This window comes from Cupressus sempervirens, chromosome 4 (genome assembly GCF_028749045.1).
Source record: "Cupressus sempervirens isolate cs-2001-9-10 chromosome 4, ASM2874904v1, whole genome shotgun sequence".
Lineage (NCBI taxonomy): Eukaryota > Viridiplantae > Streptophyta > Pinopsida > Cupressales > Cupressaceae > Cupressus > Cupressus sempervirens.
The window spans coordinates 366,238,419-366,244,418 of record NC_143121.1 but is presented as its reverse complement, the minus strand read 5'-3'; the positions used below and the strand labels follow the sequence as shown (position 1 = coordinate 366,244,418).

The following is a 6,000-nucleotide window of genomic DNA, read 5'->3' as shown; positions in this document are numbered from 1 at the left end:
AAGATGGATGAATAATGACTAAAGACTTCCCCACAACCCCTACTTATAGAAATCTAAACCACAAGTCAGCCTAGAACACAAATTAAATACAAATACATAAATTAAATGCCACAAGTCGGCCAACAACAACAATTAAATCCCTAGAATCAATGTCTGAGTAAAATCGTGATATCTCCTAGCTCTGAATGAATTGGAACTTGCATTTTGAACCAAATTTAGTACTCTAGACCATCTTCATTCCCTAAAATTTGCATCCTCTAACTCATTGTGGAAAGTTACTTACATGGCCTGCAACAAGCACCAAATTCCTAAGCAATGTTGAGCTTCACAGATCATGTCGAGAAACAAAAGACCATGTCGAGCAACAAAGACCATGCCAATCTCCAAGACCATGCTAAGCTCGAAAGCATGTCGAGCACAAGTCCTTCTTTGACAAAGTTCTAGTCCTCACACCCTCCAAAGTAACTACCGAGCCTCCTCCCATAAACTCCAAAGTAGTCACCAAGCAAACCCAAGATGCTCCTACATTAGTAAGTAGAACTCTAATGGTCAACACTGTGAAGAACATGGGAATCAATGAAACTCATAAGGTCAAGTCTTCTATCAAGTTAGTAAGGGATATAACTAAAAAAATTAGTGTCCTTCAGTGGACTATTAAAGTACCCCATTACAATCCATTCCTCAGTAGAAAAATGGGAGCTCATTGTCTTAATTTTCTTCAAGTACATCTTTCTTGTCTTCTTGGAATTAGGGACATAAATATTAATCAAGACCCAAAATGATCCATCTTTAAGATTTCTAGAACATGATTTGTTTTTAGTATTTATTTTTTTGGTTATCTCTCATTATTAATTCTAATAGTTGTAAAATAACTTTTAAATGTCCCTTACGAAAAAATATGATCTTTCTTAATAGCTCTAAACCCATTTACATGAGATGCAATCAAAGAACACTCTTTGCCATTGAGAGTTTGCAAGTCCTAGACGTTGTTCTCTGAAATTCTTATCCTTAGCTTATTTGAGTCAATTTTGAATACTTTGAGTAATGAATTTCTAAAAAAAACTGATATATTATTTTTAATGTTGTTATATAATTGGAGCTATTTGTTAAACCCCACAAGCACATGAATACTCTCAAGTAAAACACCATTAATGAGGAAAGATGCGTACGAGAGGGTTTGCAGGTCCAATCGCTCCTGGCGGAATGGAGTTGGAGGGGAGGATAACGCCATATGTTATCATAACATGCATCATCGCTGCGAAAGGAGGCCTGTTCGGCTATGACATCGGCATCTCGGGTAATTGTTGATGGTTCCATCGAAGATTTGGTCTTTTTATTTCACTCGTTTTGTTAGAAACAAATCTCTTGTTCTTGTTTTGGCGTGATAGATTAGTGACATTGCATAAAGAAGAAATGAAGCTTGAAAAAATATGTCAATTTTTATTATTTAATATTTTTAGCTTAAGAATTAAATCTTAATGTTTAATGTATGATGCTTAAGCCCTCCAATTTTAAACGTTGTAAATTTGAACCATAATTTTTGTGATATGATATAAATATTGGCTATGGCTGTGAGGAAACTGACTAAACGTTATTGTTTAATTTACAGGCGGAGTGACATATATGAACGGTTTCCTGAAGAAAGTCTTCCCCGCTGTGTATCGCAAGAACAATGAGATGAATGACAACGACTCGTACTGTAAATACGACAACCAGGGTTTTCAGCTGTTTACTTCATCTCTCCATGTGGCCGGTCTCATAGCCACATTCTCTGCCTCGTGTACGACCAGAATATTTGGCAGGAGGCCCACGATGCTTTTCATTGGTAGAATTTTGCTGGGATGCGGAGTTGGATTTGCTAATTACTCTGTTCATCACGGGAAAAAATTAATCTTGTCTTTCGAAATAGTAATTTTCAATTTATTCTGGCCTCACGAAATGAATGCAATGAAATGGAATAAATTGGTAAATTTCATGCTGTAGGAGGTTCCTCTTTAGCGTTCAGAGATAGCACCGACCAGAATCAGAGGGGGTCTGAATATTCTCTTCCAGTTGAACGTCACAATTGGCATTTTTTTTTGTAACAGGTCCAAAGAATGTGAAACTGAAAATATGAAATGAAAGAGAAACTATTGATTCAGATTTTCAAGATACATTTGGAAACATAAAGAATTGATAATGAAAATGACATTGAAATGATACTAGAATAATACAAATAATATTGAATAATTTACATTGATGTCTAGGCATCTTTATATAGTTTTATTTCCCCTTATAGCAACCACTTACGGGAATAACTTCCCAACAACTATATATTGAACTGATTTTATTCATCTAATCTAAACACAAAAACTATCCTAATTAATGTAATAAACCTAACATTCCCCCCTTATTACATTAATTCAACAATCATTCTCGCTAACCTAATTAATGGAATAAGTCCAACATTCCCCCCCTTATTACATTAATCCAATAAAATTGAGAAACCTTCACCAATATTATAAACCTTGATGAAGCTCCTTCACCAAACTTTGAAAGGAGTCTGCAACTTTAGATTGCAAATCCTAATCCTGAAGTTGAGCTCCTTCACCAATCTTTGAAAGTAGTCTGCAACTTCAGATTGCAAATCTTAATCCTGAAGTTGAGCTCTTTCACCAATCTTTGAAAATAGTCTGCAACTTCAAATTGCAAATCTTAATCCTAAAGTTGCCCTCATATCCCAACTTCAGATTGCAAATCCTAAAGTTGGCCTCATAAAATATTGTTTCTACCTCTTTTACACAATGAGACATAGTTTCTCCATAATCACACATCTCCATGGAGTGTGCCTAATGCCTCCTTTGGTGTTGCACATGAGACACCTTTCCTCTGAAAGTCCACATCTCCTCCGAGTGTGTCTAATGCCTCCTCAAGTGTCATAGAAACAATCACTACCAATATGTCTGGACATCTTTCCTTCGAAAGTCAACATCTCCTCCAAGTGTCTCAAATGCCATTCTTGAAATCCTGCCCCCCCTCACTCAATAGAGGGGCAATCATGTAGCCAAGCCCCCTCTTTTCTTCAGGGACACAAATCTATCGATTCCCCTCTTATCTTCAAGGAGGAATTAGCCAAGCCCCAACTTTACAAGGACACAAATAGTTGCCTCTCATGCAGTAATCATCTCCAAGCGAGAAGCTAGCTTGAGATGATAAAATCGTCCAACCTCCATTTCCTCCAGCCTCCTATTTTATTCACAAAAAATAGGATCTATTCATCCAAAATCCATTAAAAGAACTCTTCTCCCCATTGATTAACCTACTCTGATACCACTATAACAGGCCCAAAGAATGTGAAACTGAAAATATGAAATGAAAGAGAAACTATTGATTCAGATTTTCAAGATACATTCGAAAACATAAAGAATTGATAATGAAAATGACATTGAAATGATACTAGAATAATACAAATAATATTGAATAATTTACATTAATGTCTAGGCATCTTTATATAGTTTTATTTCCCCTTACAACAACCACTTACGGGAATAACTTCCCAACAACTATATATTGAACTGATTTTATTCATCTAATCTAAACACAAAAACTAACCTAATTAATGTAATAAACCTAACATTTTTGTCAACTTGGTCCATTATGGATACGAGAAAAATAGTCCTTGGGGATGGAGGCTCTCACTGGGTCTGGCAGGAATTCCTGCTATTCTTCTTATAGTAGGTTCCATAGCGTTAGTAGAGACTTCCAATAGCTTGATTGAAAGAATACTCCTTGAAGAAGGTAAGGCAATTCTTAGGAAAGTTAGAGGAACCAACGACATGGACACAAAATTCAAAAAATTAGTAGAGATCAACATAGTAGCTACCTCAGTCAAGCATCCATTCAAAAATCTTCTGAAGAGAAGAAAAATGCCTCATCTAATAATAACAATATGCTTGCAGTTCTTTCAACAGTTTATAGGCATCAACGCCATTATGTTTTACGCTCCTATGCTCTTCCAAACATTGGGGTTAAAAAATGTTGCCTCTCTCTACTCCTCAGTTATTACCGGCATTGTAAATGTTCTGGCCACTTAGTGTAAAGTCTGCCCCTACCAAAACGATGCCATCTCCGAAAAATGTGGAAGTAAAAGAGAGTCAAGGACCTTTCAATATTGTCTATTCATCATTAGTTATTTATTATCATTAAATTCAAAAGAAATATATATACTAGCTATCAAGATGGCATGAATATGATGATCAATCTGAAACGAGCTCCATGACCTATTTCAGATGATAAGGGAAAGAATATTGTGCAAGTGTTTTTCCACCCTACTATGAAGCTCTTAAGCTTCCCTAGAATCTTTCTTGAAATGAAAGATACTTAGTCCGACATTGAAGAAGGCTAACCAAGCAAAACTATGAGCATCAATGGAGTGTTTAAAACAATAGTGTTAAGAATCCAAGTGTGTCTATATATATATATATATATATATATATATATATATATATATATATATATATATATATATATCTTTTGACAATATAATATGAAAACATTTTCCTTAGTTATCATTCTTTTGACATACTCTCATCTTAAACACTTCAAAATCTATCATGAATAAAGTGGGGAGTTACATGCATGCCATCAATAAACATAGATATTAAAATCCCAAGAGACGTTAACTTACCACAATCAATCTCATCATTTAACTAGAACTCTTTTACCAATCACATCTGATATATGTATAGAAAAGAGTTTCTTTTTGTCAACTAAAGCAGTAGAAAAATTTACATTCAAAGGATTATCTATTAGTCTTATGCAACCTCAATCAAGTATCAATAAACCCCCTTTAAGAATACTCATAGGTCACTTAGTTTTACCAACTTGAAGGAAAAATATAGAAGAGAATTTTTTCACTTTACAATAATAAATATCACACCAAATTGAGCATTACTCTATGAAAAATCACTACTAAAGGGTGGGAAGAATAATTGCACACTGTTCTTGGTTTAGTATAAATAACAACTTGAACATGTTTTCCTAAGCTCGTGATTCATGAATGTGTCAATTGGACTTACATTTGAGAAAGCATGTTTTAGATTTTAATGTACTTGTATAATTACTAGTCTATGATAGGACTCATTGCCTTACCAAGTTAGATAACCATGAGTTAACAAGATTCCCCTGGTCGAGTGACATTCATTGAAATTTTGTTAATGTTAAGTGGAGTTGTTTTTAATTTATATAACAAATGCATTGATCTATTTCTTAGAGTCTACTATAAATTCTTGTAATTTTGAATTAAAGAGTTGGCAATCCTATTTTCTTAGGCAAGAAACTGTTATATGTAGGATGATATTGATTGAATGCTTGCATTTGCAGTTTATTTGGTTTTACACGCATGTCTTAGTTTATAACATTGTGTAGTTTGCACTAAAAATTGTTAAAAATTGGAGATTTCTATAGTCATGCAATATAATGTTTGATGAATGCAAAAAATGAGTATAGTCTTGAATTACTCTCATTGTGCTAAATGTAAGTAAGTGCTTTTAAGAGATATATTGTTATTTCATGGTTGGAGTCATGAGTGTTTTTTTAGACTCCTAATGGTTGGGTGTAAGGTGGCTTAAAATGGGAGGGTTAGAGATGGACAAAGAATTCTTAGTTTATCTTTAACTACTAGTGTATTAAAATGGATAAAGTATGCTTAATAGCTAATTCTAGCTTTATAAGTGCTTGAGGAAGCCATTAAATGTTTATTGTATATTTTTAGATATGATGGTAATTTTTTTAACTACATTTGGAGTAAATATGTTGTTATTTATTATATTGCATATGTAGAAAGTAGAATGTTCCATGGTTGTACTAGATCCATCTAATCCTCTTGTTTTGAGTTGCGAGGATTTTTGTGCTAGGGTCAAGGTGTTCTTCATGTTAGGGAGAACCCTATGGGAGTAAATACTCCATGGTTGGTGTGGTAAAAGTGCCTAGGCCACACTCCCATCTTAGATAGCAGATGGA

General features: G+C 34.2%; 1 pseudogene; it reads left to right on the top strand.

Annotated features, from left to right (window-relative positions):
• Positions 1-1,161: 1,161 nt before the first annotated feature.
• Positions 1,162-4,073, top strand: LOC149561582 (sugar transport protein MST4-like; annotated as a pseudogene).
• Positions 4,074-6,000: the final 1,927 nt, after the last annotated feature.